Genomic DNA, 22,279 nt, shown 5'->3' on the forward strand with positions numbered 1-22,279 from the left:
TCTTCTACAAAAAAAGAGAGGAATGGTCAGGAGGATGCCAGCATCTATTTCACTTAGTGTAGTTCTATTTTAAATTAACACATCAATATCCTGCTTTTAAAAATTGATATTTTGTAAGCTTAGTTGGCTTGAATTGGCTTCCTCATTCAAAGGGGTTTACTACATACTTTTTGTTTTTTTTTGAGACAGAGTCTCGCTCTGTCACCCAGGCTGGAGTGCAGTGGCCCCATCTCGGCTCACTGCAACCTCCGCCTCCTGGGTTCATGCCATTCTCCTGTCTCAACCTCCAGACAGTAGTCCCCCTCAGCTGGGACTACAGGCGCCCGCCACCACGCCTGGCTAATTTTTTATATTTTTAGTAGAGATTGGGTTTCACTGTGTTAGCCAGGACCGTTTCGATCTCCTGACCTCGTGATCCGCCCGCCTCGGCCTCCCAAAGTGCTGGGATTACAGGCGTGAGCCACTGCACCCGGTCTACTACATACTTTTATAAACAAAATCACAAATTGTGCACTTCATTCATGATTCAATGTAAGTTTTTTTTCTATTAAATATAACAGTCAAATAAATAAATTCTGTGAGCCAGTGTCTTTGTGTTGTCATATAGACGACTGTACAAGATGTTGCAGAAGAGATTAGTACTTGAATCAGTAAACTAAGTGAAGAAGATTGCTTTTACCAATATGGGTGAACACCATCCTCTTTTTTGAGCACCTGAATAGGACAAAAAGGTGAAAGAAGAGTAAATGTTCTCTCTCTGCTTGAGCTGCAATATCCATTTTCACCTGCCCTTGGACATTGGCACACCTAGTTCTTGGGCTTTTGGACTCAGACTAGGGCTTACACATCATCCCACTGCCAATTCTCAGGCTTTCAGACTTGGATGGAATGACACCACTGACTTTCCTAGTTCTCCAGCTTGTAGACAGCAGATTATGGAACTTCTCAGCCTCTATAACTGCATAAGCAAATCCCTGTAATAAATGTTCTCTTATATATCTCTATATATCCTATTAGTTTGGTTTATTTGGAGAACACTGATACATAATGGTACTAAGTTAATTAGCTAAATATGTAATGGTACCAAGTTATTTAGCTAAATATTAATATAACTGTTTTTATGAAGGCATTTTGAGGACGTGGTTAATATCTACAATCAGTTGTCTTTAGGTAAAGATAGTCCTTGGCCAGGGACGGTGGCTCACATCTATTATCCCAGCACTTTGGGAGGCCGAGGAAGGTGGAACACTTGAGGCCAGGAGTTTGAGACCAGCCTGGTCAACATGGCAAAACCAAGTTTCTATTAAAAATACAAAAATTAGCTGGGCATGGTGGCGCATGCCTGTAATCCCAGCTATTTGAGATGCTGAGGCACAAGAATCACCTGAGCTCAGGAAGTGGAGATTGCATTGAGCTGAAATCACGCCATTCCACTCCAGCGTGGGTGACAGAGGGAAACTCTGTTTCAAAAAAATTAAAGATTGTCCTTGGTAATCCAGGTGGGTCTCATTCAATTAAGTGAAAGAAAGGCCTTTAAAAGAAAAACTATGATTTCCCCGAAGTAGAGTAAACTCTTCCTGTGGATTTCCTACCTGCTGGGCTGCCCTACAGATTTTGAACCAGCCAGTCTCTATGACCACATAAGGCAATTTCTTGATATAAATCTCTCTTTCTGTCTCTTCAATATATCCAGTATAATATCTGAGTTTTGTTGTTGTTGTTGTTGTTTTTTTTGGTAGATCCCTGATTGGGTTCTGCAAAGAAGAGCAAGCAGCACCTCACTTCACAGTACAAAAATAAATCTGTACCCATCACGCACTGGGAAGTGAGGTGCTGCTGTAACAAATATGTACACACAAGAAAGTGGCTTTGGAACTGGGTAGTGGGTAGAGGCTGGGAGAATTTTGAGAAGTATGAAAGAAAAAGCCTAGATTGCCTTGAAGAGACTATTGGTAGAAATATAAAGGCATTTCTAAGGAGGCGTCAGAAAAAAAACAGAAACATTATTTGGAACTAAAGTAAAGAATTTTTTTTTTTTTTTTTTTTTTTTTTTACAAACTGGCAGAAAACTTGCCTGAGTTGTGTTCTATTATAGATTGGAAAGCAGAACTTGTAAACAATGAAGTTGGATGTTTAGCTTGTTTTTCTTTACTGTTTATAGTAAGATGAAACAGAAAAGATATAAACTGAGGGAGAAACTGTTAAGCAATTGAAAAATTTATTGGAAAATGAGAAAAAAAAGAAAATGTTAAGCAAAAATAATAAGCATTTGATGGTTTGGGAAGTTCTCAATCTATCCAGATTACAAAGGATGCTAAAATTAGAGAATTCACTGTTGAGAAAATGTGCTCTGGAGAGAAGGCTAAGGGTATAGCTGGACAACGTTTTATTGAAGAGATTAGCCATGTCACTCATGGATCCCAGCAATCATCTCAGAAGAAGCCAGGCATAGAGATGAACTTATCCAAGAAGAATCAGTGGAGAACTCTATTGTCTAATGCAGTGAATACTCTTGACCCATGATGTTTTTGGAAATGTTACATCAGTAGAAACACTGCCAGCTTGGATCGAAAGGGACAAAGACTAGACAAAATAAAAAACATTGATTAGATTCCCAAAATTCTATAGGCAAGAAATGAACTGATATAGCTACTCAGCTTCAAATATGTACTACCATTCAAGGAAAAGAAAGAATGATGTAGAGGGTGAACTGTGGACCCAGAAGCTGATGATGGTGGAGCAGCTGCTAAGGAAATAGGAAAAGGGGCTGTTCCTAAAAGTACAGGCTCAGGGGTGATGGAGCTGTGGGCCCAGAGGGTAGAACTGTGAGCCACAAAGGACTATTCTTAGGCCTCAAAGCCATAAGCCAAGGAGTGCCAAGAGCCACCAGACGCTGGAAAAATCGATGAAGGATGCTTGCTTAGGGTCTTTGGAGTAAACATGGCCCTGTTGACATGTTGATTTTAGACCTACAGAACTGTGAAAAATGAATTTCTATTGTTTTAAGTCACTAAGTTTGTGGTAATTTGTTAGGGCAGCCCTAAGAAACCAAAGCATAACCTTATATTGTTTATTTATACACATTTGTATTTAATTTTGTATTCATAAATACTCTTTGTGAAAGGCACTGGTACTAGATGCTAAGAATATAGCAATGAATAAAATACATTCCCAAAATATACCAGGCAAGCAAAACAAAATACTTGCCACACCGTGACATAAGCTCTATGATAAGAATAACCCAAGAAGCTATGGGAATGCAGAGCAGCGCACCCAACCCAGTCTAGGTTGCTTAGAAGGCCTCTTTGAATGTTAGGAGTTAGCTGGGGAAGGGGATAGAGTGAAGAGAAGAGCAGGTACAAAACCTCAGATCCAAGAAAAGATGGAGAATTCATTCAAGGGACTGTAAATAGTTCCATATGGCTAGAGTCTTGGGCATGATGGAGGTATCAGATAGTAAGGAAGTGGACGGGGCTTAGCTTGGTGATTGTGCACAGGATGGCAGAAAGAGAGAATGACAACAAGTCTTCAGACACGGTAAGTGATGGGGCCATTCCTGAGATAGAAACAAGAGAAATACCAGATTTGTGAAGGAGAATGATTTCAGTTTTTAATATTTTGAGTGTGAGGTAGATGCAGGGCATCCAATAGAGAATGGACAATAGGCCATTGGAGTTAAGTTTACGGAGTTTGGGCAAGACTAAACTGATTTCTCTCAAATAAAGGTGGTATGGATTTTGTAATTGGAAGTTGAGGAAATGGAGATAATTATTTTTAAAAGTTCAACTTTGAAGAGGAAGAGATACAGTAGAGAAGTCACTAGAGGGAAATATCAGTTGGGAATGGGTTTATCATGGGAAAGTTTTGAATAACCGTTCAAAGTTGTGACAATAGAAATGAGAGAAAGACACTAACTCAAGACAGAAGGAATAACTAATCGGTAGGGTGAGGTCCTGGAAAAGACAGAAGGAGATGGTTCAGAGCACTGGTGGGGTGATTAGTCTCAGACAAGTGGCACATATGTTATGTGTGGCAAGAGGGAAGAGGGAAAGGATGGGCTGCAAGTGCCAGCAAGTGTGTGGGTTGTGGCAGGAAGACTTAGAGAAAAGCATCCATTGTATTGGTTGTTTACTGCAATGTAACCAATTACCCCAAACTTAGTGGCTTGAAACAATGAACATGTACTATCACATAGTTTCTGTGGGTGCGGATTCTGGCACAACTTTAACTGGGTGCCTCTCATTCAGAGTCTCTTACAATATAGCAGCCAAGTTGTCAGTCAGGGCTGCGGTCATTTCAGACTCAACTGAGGGAGGATCCACTTTCAAGCTCACTCACATGGTTGCCAGCAGTTTCTGGTCATGTGCACCTCTTTACAGTCACCTTGAGAAAGAGAGTCCTCACAACATGGCAGCTGGCTTCCACAGAGAGGGTGATTCAAGAAGGAGAAAGTCAGACAGAGCACCCAAGATGAGAGCCACACAGCCTTCTTATGACCTAATACTTCCCTGGTTCATCCTGGACTTGTGAGATTCAATCTCCAAGTCAGTGCTTTCATCATAATTGCCTCTTCATCATGAGTTCTTTTCTCCAGATTGTGCAGTAGCTCTGTTTTGGTTATTTACCTCTCTAGTCCCGTTGTATATGTCCTTCCTCCTATTATTAAAATAGCACAGCCATCTAACCTCCTTTTTTGGAGATGTCCAAGTCATGCTGCTGTAGCTATTGTAATTACTTTTATTTTCCTTATATGAACTCTTAGAAAACATGATCACAATAGACACAATATTTAAAAAACGAAACTAGCACTATCTCAGTACAAAGCACTGTAGTTAATCCACAAGAGTAACAAAATGGACTGCTCACATTTCTAATTGCATTGTACTTAAATTGTACATTTAAGTCTTATCACTTGAAGCAATACAACAATGGATAATTCATTATGCATCGTGAGCTGCAAATAATGGTTGCCAACATCAGTGGTCATGGGAAAAAAAATTAACAGCAATAGCTACTAAAGAGGGTGGATAATCTGTGTCACATTCATTTGAAATAAAAAGTAGTGTTACTTCCAGCCCTATTTATTTTTGGAGGCACAGTATGGGTTTTGCACTTTTACCCTAACCTCTCATACCCATTGCCATTCGGACTTTCTGAATCCCAGGGAAGGGTTCTAGAGAGATAAAACTTTCGGTGCTAACACTGGGATAATCCCTGGCATACTGGGGTGGTTGGTCTTCTTATGTTATAAAGAGGTCCCAAAAAGATTGATGCCACTACCTGGTAGATGAATTCACATTGTGGGATATCCCTTACTTCTGTTTTTAAATTTGGCATGACCGTCTCTGCTCACCAATATTCTGCAATGGGTTTCCCAAGGAATATCTTTCCTTTCCTTCTCCACTTTTTCCCTCCTCCCTCACCACATACCTCTCACAGCACACTTTAAGCTGGCCCTTCATTTTAGAGGCAAAAGTAAAAAGCACTGATAGAACTTCACAAGAGAAAGGAATAATGGAGGTAATTATATGCAAAACCTAGACAAAGAGGCTTATTATTGTTGCTAATTTGAAACAAGGCAGAAGTGAGTGTGGGCTGTGAATAGTGATCTGATCCTTGGATAAAAAGGAAATAGCTTGTCCTTCTGAGCCATAGCCCTCTATAAAGTGCTCCAATTCAGGCCAACAGGAAGACAGAAGGATTCTGAAAAACCAGCTCTCTCCCTCTGAAGTGCCACTGAGAGTAAGAGGCTCTGGCCAGATCTCTAAAAATCATCTTTGTTCTTTAATTTCCCTGTGCCTTTTAAGGAATTCTTTATTTCTCAGGGGTTTGTCTATAGCAAGAGCTCTTCACCACTTGTCTCTAGAAATGAACTTCCTCTTATTTTGTTACTGATGAGTTCCAGATCCCCTCCCTCCACTCAGGGGCCAGTGTCAGAACGGAGTGTGGTTTGTGACCAACTGGGTCAGCTATTTTAACTTGGAGCACAGTTTTACACGTTTACCATCTTTTTAAAAATCTTTTTTCTTCTCTATTTTTGCTTATTTTTACTTGTGATGATTACTCACCCTTGTCCAGTAGTCTCCTCCCTTACTGCACGTACACAATCTACAAAAGGTGTTGGAGCACTAAATCCTTCTATCTAGTTGAGTGAGGGGCTAAATTTTGCCTAATAGGCCCATTTTCATAGGGCTGCCTTTGACTGAAAGGCCTTACAGAAAAACAAAGGAAAATCCCAAATGAGGACTTGTGAGGAACTTTCTTTTAGGATTTAAAAAATTCACTTTTCTCCACTGATTTGGTTTGAGGGAAGAAGACTTTGCCTTAATGATCTGTTGTCTGAATTTCCCCAGTTTTCTGTGTTGTTCATTTATAAGGTGCTTACTAGCAAAATCAAAAAATTTCTGCAAAGTTTTAAACACTTTTACAAAAACAAAAAAACAACAAAAAAGTGGATGTATTTTCTCAATAATATTTTAGCCATACTGAATTGTGCCATGGCCTACGAACACATCCCTGAGTACCTCCAGGGATGAGAAGTGGAGTCTGGGTCAAAAAGTAAAGAAAAGGCTTTGTCTACAAAGCCTCATGCATTCCAGCCTCCCTTATCTCCATTGTAGAGCTGCTCAAGCTAATGGAGCCTGTAAATGACTTTCGGGAAGAAGAGGCTGCTGTGGGAGGGCTGGATGGTTTTCCTTTGTCATGGAAAGATTTTCAGTTTGGTGGTGGGAACAGAGGGAAAAATATCCAGAGCGACCAGCTGGAATTTAGGGTAATGTTTTTAAAAAGATGGGATTGCTAAAACCATATTTCACCCAGCTGTCTTTAATGGTGACTGCATCTCACAAAGCCCAGCAGTCCTTTGCTTGGTGCTGTCTGGGATCCCAGCCCTTGGCATTGTAGAAATGCTAGAGAGTCAATTCATTTGCTGCCAGAAGTGTTCTCAGTGCCAGGCAAGCATCTTTGCTTTTGTCTTTTTCCAAATTTTTCATTTGCTTAGCAGTGGTCTTCAAACCAACCTCCTAGAGAGCATATTCCACACTCTAAAACTAAAATGTTTAGTGCTAAAGTGTTCCACCACTAGAGTAGAATAATGGAGGCTACATCCCAATTCACAGAGAAAACAAAATTACAGAATGGATTGATATCTGATTTTAGCTGTTACTCCCATAAATATTGGCAGTGCTTCAACACCTGAGTGAACAATTAGCTCATAAAACTAGAAAAATAAGAAGTATTTATTAAAGTGATTGAACTTGGAATCCTGACTCTGTCACTTATATAGGCAAGTTTATCCACTGCTCTCTAACTTCAGTTTTATCATCTGTAAAACGGGCATATAAAAATCCTTAGTTCATTTGGTGGCTGTATTAAATTATACCTTAGTATAATAACTTGAATGTGTTACACACTCAAAAAAATGTTCATTTTAAAAAAGATACGGATACTGGAAAACATGAAATTAATCCTTTAGTAAGATATTTTTTCCTGATTTGTCTTATAGCATTACATGCATGAGTATTTCATTGTGTTTGGTGTCACTCCAAGGGCCCACCTCTTCTCTTCACCAAGCCTGTCAATCAGAGCATGTTATAGTTTCTTATTTATCCTTGAGGTTAATTAACTTCAGTGAAAACTATTTCCTTATATATTTGCCAACATTTCCAACTTCTTCTAGGAAGATAGGGATCCTTGTGCTAAGACCTACATTTGGGATTCTGCCTTTTTGTTCCTTTTCAATCGTGGTATCATTCTTTTCTGGCCTCAATTCAGGTGTGGCTCAATTATGGGATGATCTTTCCCTTGGCTATGTCTCTCTGGATGCCCACATCATGCCCCAGCTCCCGTGCCTGTTTCACAAAGTCTTGCCTTCTTACTATACCAGACCTCAGCACTGTCTGTCATTCACCTCTGTTATGTGTGAATCCATACAGCAGTGATCTCACCTAATTAGCCTTAAATTGACATTGTCTTGATTTATTTCAGTATTTGTTTCTTTTGTGTCTGTATTATCTCCATGACTAGACTATGAGATATTTAAGTTCAGGACCATCATATGATATACATATTTTTATTTATCGTTAACCCTTGTAGCTCCTAGCAGAGTGTGGCACTCACATCCGGTGTTCAGTGAGTACTAGCTTCCAAACTCCTTCCTAATTCAAAGTTGAAGGAATTTAGGGAGCTGAAAAGAAGGATTTACTCGGGCAACCTAAAATGGCAAGTAAGAATGTAGAATTAATACTAATAATGAATCAGTATATGATGTTCAGAGTACATTTTATCCTGTCTCAATGGATGCTCACAAGAATGCAGTATGGTATGGAGGAATTACTATAGTTAGCTTCAATTTACAGACAAAAACTCTGCCTTGTGAGGACTGAGCCACTTGCCCAAAGCTGTGCAGATTGAACATTGTAGAGGGGGAAGAGAGGCAGGTAATCTGACTGTGTATCCCATATCCCTCAGCTTTGCTGTGCTGCTGCTTTCCCAACCTGGTTGGCGAAATATTTTCCTACAAAACTTCCTCTATAACCATACACATCTGGTCCAAGGCATGAGGTTTCACACTTAGCCCCTAGAAGCCAGAGCTTTCATCATAAAGAAATTTCTATCCTGATTTTTTTTGATGAATGAAATTTACCGAAGACTTGTGATCTTGGTTAGAAGCAGATTATTTGCAATTTAAATTAAAATGTTGTCTTTCAGAAAAAAAAAAAATTGCTTAGGAATTTAGCAATTACACCAGGTGCACAGATATGGAAGTCAGGTCAATGCAGAAGGCAGCCGGCACATGCAGGGTGGAGCCAGCACATGGTCTTAGGGCAAAGCTGAGGCTAAAACCCCTGGCCTGTGATTAGGAGTTCTCTCTTGTTGAGAGCCTTCAAAGCTATTCCTACTGGAGAGACTTTGAGGAAGCAAGCCACAGTCCCTGGCTTCTCAGGATTCACCTTGGGGAAAAGGAATGACCATATGGGAGTTGGATGAAAGCTGAAAATTTGCCTCAAACATCTCCAAGGGGCTCTTCAAAGATTCTCTTTTTTTTTCTCATTAAAATTTTTTTTTTTTTTTAACTTTAAGTTCTGGGATACATGCATAGAACGTGCAGGTTTGTTACATAGGTATATGTGTGCCATGGTGATTTGCTGCATCTATCAACCAGTCATCTAGGTTTTAGCCCCATACGCATTAGCTATTTGTCCCTCTCCCCCAACCCCCTGACAGGCCCTAGTATGTGTTGTTCCCCTTCCTGTGTCCATGTGTTCTCATTGTTCAACTCCCACTTATGAGTGAGAACATTCACTGTTTGGTTTTCTGTTCCTGTGTTAGTTTGCTGGGAATGATGGCTTCCAGCTTCATCCATGTCCCTGCAAAGGACAAGATCTCATTCTTTTTATGGCTGCATAGTATTCCATGGTGTATATGTACCACATTTTCTTTATCCAGTCTATCACTGATGGACATTGGGTTGGTTCCATCTCTTTGCTATTGTAAGTAGTGCTGCAATAAACATACCTGTGTGTGTCTTTATAGTAGAATGATTTATATTCCTTTGAGTATACACTCAGTAATGAGATTGCTGGGTCAAATGATATTTCTGGTTCTAGATCTTTGAGGAATTGCCACACTGTCTTCCACAATGATTGAACTAATTTACATTCCCTCCAACAGTGTAAAAGCATTCCTATTGCTCCACAGCCTCACCAGCATCTATTGGTTCTTGACTTTTTAATAACTGCCATTCTTACTGGCATGAGATGGTATCTTATTGTGGTTTTGATTTGCATTTCTCTAATGATGAGTGATGTTGAACTTTTTTCATGTTTGTTGGCCACGTAAATGTCTTCTTTGGAGAAGTGTCTGTTCATACACTTTGCCCACTTTTGGATGGGGTTGTTTGTTTTTTCATGTAAATTTGTTTAAGTTCCTTGTGGATTCTGGCTATTAGACCTTTGTCAGATGGCAGATTGCAAAAACTTCATCCCATTCTGCAGGTTGCCTGTTGATTCTGATGATAGTTTCTTTTGCTATGCAGAAGCTCTTTAATTTAATTTGATCCCTTTTGTCAGTTTTGGCTTTTGTTGACATTGCTTTTGGCGTTTTTGTCTATGCCTATGTCCTGAGTGGTATTGCGTAGGTTTTCTTCTAGGGTTTTCATAATTTGGGGTTTCACATTGAAGTCTTTAATTCATCTTGAGTTAATTTTTGTATAAGGCGTAAGGAAAGGGTCCAGTTTCAGTTTTCTGCATATGGCTAGCCAGTTTTCCCAGCACAATTTATTAAATAGGGAATCTTTTCCCAATTGCTTGTTTTAGTCAGGTTTGTCAAAGATCAGATGGCTGTAGATGTGTAGATGTGTTATTTCTGAGGCCTCTGTTCTGTTCCATTGGTCTATATGTCTGTTTTGGTATGAGTACCATGCTGTTTTGGTTACTGTAGCCTTGTAGTATAATTTGAAGTCAGGTAGCATGATGCCTCAAGCTTTGTTCCTTTTACTTAGGATTGTCTTTGCTATATGGGCTCTTTCTTGGTTCCATATGAAGTTTAAAGTATTTTTTTTCTAATTCAGTAAAGCATGCCAGTGGTATTTTGATGGGAATAGCATTTAACCTATAAATTACTTATGGCAATGTGGCCATTTTCATGATATTGATTCTTTCTATCCATGAGGATGAAATTTTTTCCATTTGTTTGTGTCCTTTCTTATTTCCTTCAGTGGTGGTTTGTAGTTCTCCTTGAAGAGATCCTTCGTGTCCCTTGTTAGATGTGTCTCTAGGTATTTTAGTCTCTTTGTAGCAATTGTGAATGGGAGTTCATTCATGATTTGGCTCTCTGCTTGTCTCTTGTTGGCATATAAAAAGCTCGTAATTTTTGCACATTGATTTTGTATCCTGAGACTTTCCTAAAGTTGCTTATCAGCTTAAGGAATTGTTGGACTGAGATGATGGGGTTTTCTAAATATAGAATCATGTCATCTGCAAACAGAGACAGTTTGATTTTCTCTCTTCGTATTTGAATACACTTTATTTCTTTCTCTTGCCTGATTGCCCCAGCCAGAACTTCCAGTACTATGTTGAATAGGAGTGATTAGAGAGAGCACCCTTGTCTTGTCCAGTTTTCAAAGGGAATGCTTCTGGCTTTTGCCCATTCTGTGGGTTTCTCATAAATAGCTTTTATTATTTTGGGACATGTTCCATCAATACCTACTTTATTGAGAATTTTTAACATGAAATGGTGTTGAATGTTATTGAAGGCCTTTTCTCCATCTATTGAGATAATTATGTGGTTTTTGTCTTTGGTTCTGTTTATGTGATGGATTATGTTGATTGATTTGCCTATGTTGAACCAGCCTTGCATCTCAGGGATGAAGCTGACTTGATCATGGTGGGTAAGCTTTTTGATGTACTGCTGCATTCAGCTTTCCGGTATTTTATTGGGGATTTTTGCATCGATGTTCATCGGGGATATTGGCCTGAGATTTTCTTTCCTTTTCGTATATCTGCCAGGTTTTGGTATCAGGATGATGCTGGCCTCATAAAATGAGTTAGGAAGGAGTCCCTCCCTTTCATTGTGTGGAATAGTTTCAGAAAGAGTGTACCAGCTCCTCTTTGTACCTCTGTTAGAACTTGGCTGTGAGTCCATCTTGTCCTGGGCTTTTTTTTGGTTGGTAGGCTATTAACTACTGCCTCAATTTCAGAACTTGTTATTGGTCTATTCAGGGATTCGATTTCTTCCTGGTTTAGTCTTGAGAGAGTGTATGTTTCCAGGAATTAATCCATTTCTTGTAGATTTTCTAGTTTATTTGCATAGAGGTATTTATAGTATTCTCTGATGGTAGTCTGTATTTCTGTGGGGTCAGTGGTGATATCCCCTTGATCATTTTTTATTGTGTCTACTTGATTTTTCTCTCTTTTCTTCTTTATTAGTGTAGCTAATGGTCCATTTTCTTTTTTTCAAAAAACCAACTTCTGGATTCACTGATTTTTTTGAAGGGTTTTTCATGTCTCTATCCCCTTCATTTCTGCTCTCATCTTAGTTATTTCTTGCCTACTGCTAGCTTTTGGATTTGTTTGCTCTTGCTTCTCTAGTTCCTTTAATTGTGATGTTAGGGTGTCAATTTGAGATCTTTCTCACTTTCTGCTGTGGACATTTAGTGCTGTAAATTTCCCTCTAAGCACTGCTTTAGCTGTGTCCCAGAGATTCTGGTATGTTATCACTTTATTCTCATTGGTTTCAAAGAACTTCTTGATTTCTGCCTTAATTTCATTATTTACCCAGGAGTCATTCAGGAGCAGGTCCTTCAATTTCTACATAGTTGTATAGTTTTGAGTGAGTTTCTTAACCCTGAATTCTAATTTGATTGCACTGTGGTCTGAGAGACTGTTGTTATGATTTTAGGTTTTTTTTGCATTTTCTGAGGAGTGTTCCACTTCCAATTATGTGGTTGCTTTTAGAATAAGTGCCATGTGGCACTGAGAAGAATGTGTATTCTGTTGATTTGTGGTGGAGAGTTCTGTAGATGTTTATTAGGTCCACTTGATCCAGAGCTGAGTTAAAGTTCTGAATATCCTTGTTAATTTTCTGTCTCATCGATCTGTCTAATATTGGCAGTGCAGTGTTAAAGTCTCATACTATTATTATGTGGGTATGTAATATAATATATAAGTCTCCTTGTAGGTCTATAAGAATTTGTCTTATGAATCTGGGTGCTCCTGTATTGAGTGCATATATATCTAGAATAGTTAATCTTCTTGTTGTATCAATCCCTTTACCATTATGTAATGCTCTTCATTGTGTTTTTTTGATCTTTGTTGGTTTAAAGCCTGTTTTGTCAGAAACTAGGATTGCAACCCCTGCTTTTTCTTGTTTTCCATTTGCTTGGTAAATTTTCCTCCATCCTTTTATTTTGAACCTATGTGTGTCTTTGCATATGAGATGGGTCTCCCGAATACAACACACCAATGGGTCTTGACTCTTTATCCAGTTTGCAGGTCTGTGTTTTTTAATTGAGGCATTTAGTCCTTTTACATTTAAGGTTAATTTTATTATGTGTGATTTTGATCCTGTCATCATGATGCTGTCTGGTTATTTTGCACAGTAGTTGATGCAGTTTCTTCATCGTGTCTTTGGTCTTTATACTTTGGTGTATTTTTGCAGTGGCTGGTACTAGGATTTTTTTTTTTTCTCCTATATTTAGTGCTTCTTTCAGGAGCTCTTGCAAAGCAGGCCTGGTGGTGATGAAATCTCTCAGCATTTGCTTATCTGAGAGGGATTTTATTTCTTCTTCGCTTAGGAAGCTTTGTTTGGCTGGATATGAATGTCTGGGTTAAAGATTATTGTTTTTAAGAATGTTGAATATCAGTCCCCAGTCTCTTCTGGCATGTATGGTTTCTGCTGAGAGATCCACTGTTAGTCTGATGGGCTTCCCTTTGTAGGTGACCTGGCCTTTCTCTCTGTCTGCCCTTGACATTTTTTCCTTCATTTCAACCTTGGAAAATCTGATGATTATGTTTCTTGAGGTTGATCTTCTCTTGGAGTATCTTAGTGGTGTTCTCTGTTATTTCCTAAATTTGAATGCTGACCTGTCTTGCTACATTGGGGAAGTTTTCCTGCATAATATCCTGAAGTGTGTTTTTCAACTTGGTTCCATTCTCCCCATCTCTTTCAGGTACTCAAATCAGTCATAGGTTTGGTCATTTTACATAGTCCCATGTTTCTGAGAGGTTTTGTTCTTTCCCTTTCATTCTTTTTTCTCTAATCTTGTCTGCCTGCCTTATTTCAGCAAGATGGTCTTCAAACTCTCATATTCTTTCTTCTGTTTGATTGATTTGCCTATTGATACTTGTGTATGCTTCACAAAGTTCTCGCTGTGTTTTTCAGCTCCATCTGGTCATTTACATTCCTCTCTAAACTGGTTATTCCAGTTAGCAGCTCCTCTAACCTTTTATCAAAGTTCTTAGTTTCTTTGCATTGGGTTAGAACATGCTCCTTTAGTTCAGCAGAATTTGTTATTACCCACCTTCTGAAGCCTGCTTCTGTCAATTCGTCCATCTCATCCTCCATCCAGTTCTGTGCCCTTGCTGGAGAGGTGTTGTGAACATGTGGAGAAGACGCACCCTGTCCTTTTGGGTTTTCAGCATTTTTTCATTGATTCTTTCCTGCCTTCATGAGTTTATCTAGTTTCAATCTTTGAGGCTGCTGACCCTTGGGTGAGGTTTTGTGAAGACTTTTTTGGTTGATTTTCCTTTTGCTTTCTGTTTGTTTGTTTTCTTTCAATGGTCAGGTTACTCTTCTGCAGGGCTGCTGTACTTTGCTAGGGGTTCACTTCAGGCCCTATTCATCTGGTTTGCTCCTGCGCCTGGAGCTGTCACTCAAGGAGGTTGGAGAACAGCAAAGATGGGTGCCTGCTCCTTCCTCTTGCATCTGACCTTGAAGAGCACCAACCTGATACCAGTAGGAATGCTTCTGTATAGGCCGTCTGACAACCCCTGTTGGAGGATCTCACTCAGTTGGGTGGCATGGGGAGCAGGACTCATTTAAGAAAGCACTTTGGCTATCCCTTGGTGGAGCGGGTGTGCCATGCTGGGGGAAACCTACTTGTCTGGGCTGCCCAGATTCCTCAGAACTAGCAGGAGGAAAGGCTATGTCTGCTGGTCTATGAAGACAATGGCCACCCCTCCTCTTAGGGGTTCAAGCCCAGGGAGATCAGAATTCTATCCCTGAGCCCCTGGCTGGAGTTGTTAGAGTTCCTACAGAGAGACCCCACCCAGTGAGGGATGGGTCAGGGTCAGGCCTGAAGAGGCACTCTGGCTGCAGTCTGCCATAGCCAGTGTGTTGGGCTGTGGGGACTAGTCTTGGGACAAAGCCCTCCAGCCTCCCTGGCTCCAGCAGGGGAAAAGTGCAGCCTGGAACTATAGAGATGGCTGTTGCCCTTCCTCTGCCTTGGGAGCTTAGTGTGTTAGGCAGCTAGCAGTCCCAGTGTTGGCTGCCACCCCTCCCCTAAGAGCTCAGACAGCTTAGACAACAGACAGTTGCCCCTCCCCCCAGGAACTCCGCAGGCTTAAGCAGATTCTAGCTGACTGGCTGTTGAGAATCTACGTGGCTCCCTGGTTGGTACTGTAGGCCCCAGTGGTGTGGGCTCACAAGTGAGGCCTTCTGATCCAATCCATGGGTTGCACAGTTCCATGGAAAAAAGCACAGTTTCACAGGCTGGGTAGCATGCTCACTCACCATCTCCTTTGGCTGGGGGTTGGGGGTTCCCATGCCCCATGTGGCTCTCAGGTGAGCCACTGTACCACACTGTTCTTCCTTTCTCTCCGTGGGTTATGCCAGCTGCCTAGTCAGTCCTGATGACAGAACTTGGATACCTTGATTGCTGCTGCTGGATTCACACACTATTTTGGTTCTTTTCAATCGGAGCCTCCAATCACCACTGCTTCTAGTGGTCATCTTGGCCCCGCTCCCCTGCTCCCGCCCAAGATTCTCTTTGAATAGTGATTCAGATTAATAGTTCAAGACACATTTATGGTGTCATAGGAAAGTGGATAATTCTGTGAGCATTTAATGTATGTGATGCTTAAATAATAGCAGTGACAACAAACTCAGTAACTTAATAAAAATTTAAAAAATAAACAATAGGGTATTATGTAAGAGTACAGAGATATGAAGGAAGCCAGAAGAGACTAATAAATGTTTGTCATCAAAATTAATTTTATTAAAAACTCTAATAGCCAAAATGCAATTTTTATGAGGCAATGGAGCCATTTATAAACAGAGATTCAGTGTGTTAAATATAACACTGAAGGAATGAGGTAATATTAAGCTTGGCTAAAACTGGTTATTTTTCCACTCTTGGGCAGTTTAACCATTGTGCTTAAGTTGTTCAGTTAAATAAGTCAGATATACTGTTTGTTTCTTCATTGCCCTGATTGGTTGCTTGATGAAACAGCTTGGTCATAATGGCTGAGTTATGGCTGAATTGATGGTGCCCATAAATACAGACTATAGAGGATTATGTACTTTTCAAATTGCAAGATGCATTATAGATTGCCTAGTCCAATACATGTAACCAAATCTGCCTTAACAGTTTGTCTGTAAAATCTCATTTTGGAGGGAACTTGGAAGGACGAATACTTTTTTGGAAAATCTGACATGTGCCTCTTGCATGGTACTGGAAAGAGCTTGCAATGGGGAGTCAGAAGACTTGAGTTTAAGTCTTAGTTCTGTTTCATATAGCAATGTAAACTTGGGCAGGTCACAAGGTTTGGATGCCTACCCTCTCAATTGTAAGGTGGGGGCAGTAGTACTACCACACAGGCCTGTGGAAGAACTGTACACTTGTTTATTTTGTTTTTGTTTATTAGTAATAATCATGTGTAGAACACATTTGACTGGAGGCAGTTTTGTATTTATAAGTTATCTCTTATTGCTCATGGGTGTCCCTTTATTTTCACTAAATAAGTTGTGAATTTCTTGAGTGTCAGAAACCTGTTATTTTATTATTCCTTATTGCAACAAATATGGTGCTGTCCCCACAAAATGATTTTAGTTAGTACTGTTGACCAATTGACTGAATATTTGCCTAATCATAGGGACATCAGGTGGTGGCTACCAATGAGAGAGAACATGTAATGGAATGTCATTAGCTGCTGTGCATTCTGCCAGTAAATGCACTCATGTTAATGTTATGTATCATTAGTTTTGAAAATGTGTACTAGAAACTTTTTGCTTTATGAAATTAGCTGAATTTATGAAGAGAATTTGCATTTTTATTTTCAACATACCTTTTATGATATCATAAGATTTTGATATGAACCAAAGAATATTCATAAAATATTGTTCTCTGTTGAAGAACTTTAATGAGAAATGTAAGTCCTGTATCATTCTGGCATACATTTAGTTTATAGTCTGCTGGAAGACCTGATCTTTGTCCAAAAGTTTGCTTTCCTTTGCAACGTATTGTGATATTTTTCATTCCAACTCAATGCTCTGCCTATCATTAGATACTATTAATTCAATATCCATAAATGAGCACCTACTATGGGTCAGAAATTGTGCTATCTACCAGGGATTTAGAGAGAAATATAATACAATCCTTGTCCTCAAAGAATTTACTGTCTGGCCATGGGAACATAAAGCATTATGGCAAAGGCAGTGATGGTGTTCTGTACACAGTATTGTACAGTATTGGCTCCTAACCAGCCAGGGAGGGATCAAGGAAGGCAGGGAGTGAGGAGACGAGAGGCAGAGGACACTACTCCATGGAGGACATTAACGCCTTTTCAAGAAGTTGATTTTAAACCCATGTACTATTAGGAACATGGCAATTGTAAGCACTGGAGTCAAATATTTTAATGTTAGATCACTCTGGCAGTCATGTGTAAGTGGAATTTGAAGGGGAGAGCAAGAACAAAGACAGCTACATTAGGTAGAAAGCCATTGCAGTAGACTGGAATAGAGATGAGGAGTTCTACTTGTGGTTATTTTCCAGGGAACTGTAGACTCCCAGGTGTCAGAAGACTCTCCTTTCATTCTTTAAATATTTATATAGTTAATAGTTAATGAACACCTACCATATGCTGGGTACTGGGTATGAAGAGACAATGAGAACATTTAGTTACTGTCAAAATAGAAAAAAATGCAGAAGTGTGACAAACGTTATGACGCAGGTATAATCAGGTATATGGCAGCACCAGTGAGGAACTATTAACTCACCTTGGAAACCAGGAAAACCACCACTGAAAGTCCTCCAGGGAAAGAAGGTACAGGTACAGAGGCATCCAAGCATGGGAAATTGTATGTGAACAGGCACGGAGGCATAGGGACACATGATTTCTTCAGGGAAACATGACTAATTCTGCATGTCTGCAGCACAGGAACCTGGCGGTGTGTGTGAAGGGTGCTATGGCACTGAAAGAATATGCGTTTTTAAGTGGGGATACAACCTATTGGATTTATGTTTTGGAAAAATCTCCCTCCAGCAATTAAATGGACTTCATAAAGAAAAGCCTAGACCAAAGGAGACAAGAAAGCAAGGATAAGGATCTGAATAAAGGAGACAGTTGGAGAATAGATGAAAGGGTTCAAATTCAATAATTACTTAGGAGGTGAAAATTATTCTAGAGATTCCACAGGACTCAGAGCCTATGTGAGTGCATGACCCTCACTCAAGAGCACTGCAGGGAAAGCCAGGGTTCAGTTAAGGTGAGGAGGTCAGGCATAGGTCTGTGAAAAAATTGAATATGTGTGGTCATATTTTTTCATTGTTTTAGAGCCATAGGGTAGAAGTTCTAAGGTCACAGATAGTGTAAATGTTTGCGGATATGGGAATGAAAGCAACAGTGAAAGAATATGGATTGAAAGACTGTGAATGAAGAGTCTGGGGAAGAACAGGTGAATGAAGGGACTGCCACTTAGAGCATCGACCAAGAATAATCAATTAAGTCATTCATTCACTCAGAACATTTTCACTTAGTGAGTTTATTCTGTTTATATGTTGTATATATGTTTATATTTTATTTATTTATTTATTATGTATTGGGTTTATTTATTTATTTATAACAAACATATATTTGTGACTGAGCATCAACAATGTACTAAGTACTCTGTAAGGTCCTGGGGATACAGTCATGAACCATGTGTACCAGGAAAGGACCTACTAGCCTCAATGTCTGAAGTGAGCTTTGGTGTTAAGTTGATGTGGTACTCATGCTGGCTGAGCCCTAGGTGGTGAGAGAAAATACACCATGAGAAGTTGTTACCCCTATAGGAGGCAGCATGGCACAGTCTATATCGGAGTCTCAGGACAGCACAGAATATCCTGGAATGCACAGGCTCTGGACTCATCCAGGCCTGAGTATGAGTTCTGCTTCAATGTGTACAGTTATGTCCCTGAGAAAGGAACTCATTCTTTCTGTCTCAGTCTTATCCTTTGTAAAATAAGGATAGTGATAGCCACTTTGGAAATCTACTTGAGTATTCAAATGAAGTGCATATAAAGGTTAAGAGCCTGGCTCAGAGTATGCACAAAAATAATTAATTGTTGTCATCATTATTATTCGGTACATATATTTAGATATTTAGAGCCACAGGAGAATCAAAGACTTGGATCTTCAGGAGATAGAGACCTGCTCTGAAGGCACTGAAGCCAGTGTGGACTGAAGCTGCACATAACATCAAAGACAGCTCTGTTGGTGGCCATAGAGATTGGCTTCCTGTTGAAGGACTTCAAGGTTGCACGTACTGGAAATTTGCTTACCTTTCTACACTTTTTTTTTTTTTAAATAAGTGAGAGCTTTACCATGTCTAATAGAGCTGAATCACATTATTTCACTTCCTTAGATTAAGTGTCCAAATTCCTTTACTGGCAATTAAAGCTAATGAAAAATAATTTATGTGCCTAGAATCTATTATAACTATCAGAGTACAGTGATCAATTTGGTTTATGATGCAGATAACCTGCACAGTCTAAGATAACATTGAAAAAGAGCAACATGAGGTGAGGTGATCTAGAACTGTGATATCAGCCCAATACATTTCTGCTAACAGACTGAGTCGCTGGAGTTTAATCAACTGAAGAGAACAGTGGTGCTTATTGAGTGTGCTAATTCTCTAGGCAGAAAGCTTCCCAGAGCACACACAGCAAAGATAAACAAGGCCATGACTTGGTATGGAGAACCTACACAATTGTGGAGGCTGAAGGATCAGACAAAGACAATTATGATCTCGGTTGTCACAGCAATTCTGCTTATTTAGGTTAGATTGAGTTTATGGAAGGTTTGTTATTTAGGAGTCATTTTAGAAGGCAGACAAGAGTTATTGTTACTACAAGAGATGTTGAACCTGTGGCTGATTTTATTATCATGGGAAATGTTTACATTAATATAAAACAGTCGAGTAGCAACATTATTATTTTCAGACAACTCATCTGGCTTTCTAGACTTCCAACAATGTCCTCCTGACCACCTTACAATGCCATCTCTCCCTCCAGAGGCAATGTTTAAAATACTGGAATAAATCTTTGAATCATTTTTTCATATTGGACAATATTCAACTATTTCATATTGAACATTATTTAAAAAGCAGAGTTTAAAGCAGTTATCTCTCCTTACTCCCAGTGGAAACCTTTGACTCCAAGTTGACATAGCTGAGAGGACTGGGCTTTGTAAACAGCTAGACTTCAATTCAACATCCACTTCCACTAGCTGTGTGACCTTAGGCAAGTCACCTACTGTTTCGGGGCCTTTGAACCTATCTATAAAATGGCAGTAACTATGCCCATCTAGGGTATCTGCAAGTAGTAAATGGGAAAGCCTGTTTGAGCATAGATTGCAAGAGCCTGCAATGCATGTTCCCTCCCACTCCCTTCACCTCACTAAACCCCTCACTGGACAGGGACCTGACAGAGGACATCACCAAGCTCAGATTCCAAAGGCTTGAATTCTAAGTGTCTCCGTCATTTACTCATAGGGTGTCCTTGGACAATTCATTTGCCTCACTGGGCTCCAGCCTGAGAATTGGCTTCAGGAGACCCAAGGTATTTCTGGCTTCTTGAGGAGCCTCCTCACTTCCATAGGTTTGCTCGGGCAGTCTCTTCTGCTGGCATAAATCTTCGTCTTCTACCTGTCCTAATGCCTTCTATTTCTCCTGCCCATAGTGATCCTCTGCTCTCTGCAATAGTGTAAGATTTTCTGTGTGTATGACTCACTGGGTGTGTGATTGTAAGCAGCCTTCTTTTATTCATTAAACTTTCCAGCTTTTTGTTCTTGTCTCCCTCTCTAGAACAAAAAATCTCCCTGAGGAAAGGCATGTGTTTTATGCTTTTTGGCTTTCTTCAGTTTGTACCAGGAGCAAGGAAGGTGATTAATGGCACCTTGCTGAAGTAGTGGTCAACATTATGTGTACAAAAACATAGCCATGTGTTATTATTATCCATGTAGAACAAGCCAAAGTGCCATTCTGGAAAGCACTGAGTGTTGCCATCCTGCCCAACACAATCCACTTGTCCACCTCTTTCCATTTTTTCTCCTCCTCTGCAGGGACCTGGGAATTTTCTCGAGGCTTACCTATGCATGGAGAGAACTAAGAGCCTTCCTTCACTCTGTGAATTCCTGTGGACTGAAGTCCTTCTCCAAGTTGAGCTGTGCAGTTTCATACCATGACAGATTTTCCATTTCTTCCTCCCAGAAACCTATTGGCAGAAGCAGTCTGCATGCTACACTGTTGTGGTAGGCGGCAGACACATGTGACTCAGAGCATGTTTGACTTCCCGGAACAGATTTCCAAGGGGGTAATGGCTAATGAGCTCACCTTTGAGTCTGCCAACAAAAGAGGCCCACAGAGACACCCAGGCCAGCTGAAATCTACCAGACACAGAGAAGAAAGATTCCAGACACCAGCAGGGTCTACGAATGCCTGCTAGACAGCCGCATAAAAGGAAAGTTACCTAATTCTGAGAAACCAGCTTCACTGCATTGGTCCATCTAATCATGAAGTAATCCCACAGGTAAACTTTCAGTGGGAGTACCAAGAAAAAGAAAGGGCTATAAGGTCTATGTTAATGAAATCATAATCTGCATTAGAGTCTGTCTTAGGGCTCCACTTTTATTTTCTCATTAAATATTTGTTGAATTCCTACCATGGGTCAGTCCCTATTCTAGGTGCAGGGGATATATCAGAGACAAAAATCTCTGCGCACCCCACCCCTAGAACTCATATGCTTATATGAGACTTAAAAACAGCATCCAAATTTTCACAGGTTAACACTATTTTACCAACCTGAGCCCCTTTGCCTCTTGGTCCCCCAGTCTCCCAAGGAGTTATTCGGTGAGACTTTTTCTCATTTCTGCCAGGTGCCTAGTAATGTCCTAGCTGCTCACATGTTGATTTTGATACAGTTCACAGTTCATAAAAACACCAAAATTGTTATGTTACCCAGGATGGTAAAATACACTTTCTGAATGTGTAAGTGATCCTTGTGATTATCTGTTATACTTTCCAACTCACTTATCACTAATGAATAGCTTTTAAAGGGGTTAAATGAATAATTACCTGATGATGAATAAAGAGAGTAAGAGTGGTATTAACCCCCATCAGAACCACAGTACCATCATAATACCTTGCCTCTTACTAGAACTTCATAATTTTCAAAGTGTTTTTTCAGTTTTTGGTTGCTTAGAGTGTTGATCAATCCACTGAAACAAACCAGAAATCCAGATTAGTTTAAAAATACATGTCTTGGATGCCCATTATGTGTAAAACACTTAGCTAGGCATGGGAA

The 22,279-nt window shown here is 39.9% G+C and overlaps 1 long non-coding RNA gene across 1 annotated transcript; it reads left to right on the forward strand.

Moving 5' to 3' along the window:
* Nucleotides 1–3,274: 3,274 nt before the first annotated feature.
* LOC117075417 lies at nucleotides 3,275–21,499 on the forward strand. The gene is made up of 3 exons (XR_004433993.1): nucleotides 3,275–3,537; nucleotides 19,076–19,239; nucleotides 21,039–21,499. It is a non-coding gene; the product is annotated as an uncharacterized LOC117075417 (long non-coding RNA).
* Nucleotides 21,500–22,279: the final 780 nt, after the last annotated feature.

This window comes from Trachypithecus francoisi, unplaced genomic scaffold (genome assembly GCF_009764315.1).
Source record: "Trachypithecus francoisi isolate TF-2019V2 unplaced genomic scaffold, Tfra_2.0 Lachesis_group5, whole genome shotgun sequence".
NCBI lineage: Eukaryota > Metazoa > Chordata > Mammalia > Primates > Cercopithecidae > Trachypithecus > Trachypithecus francoisi.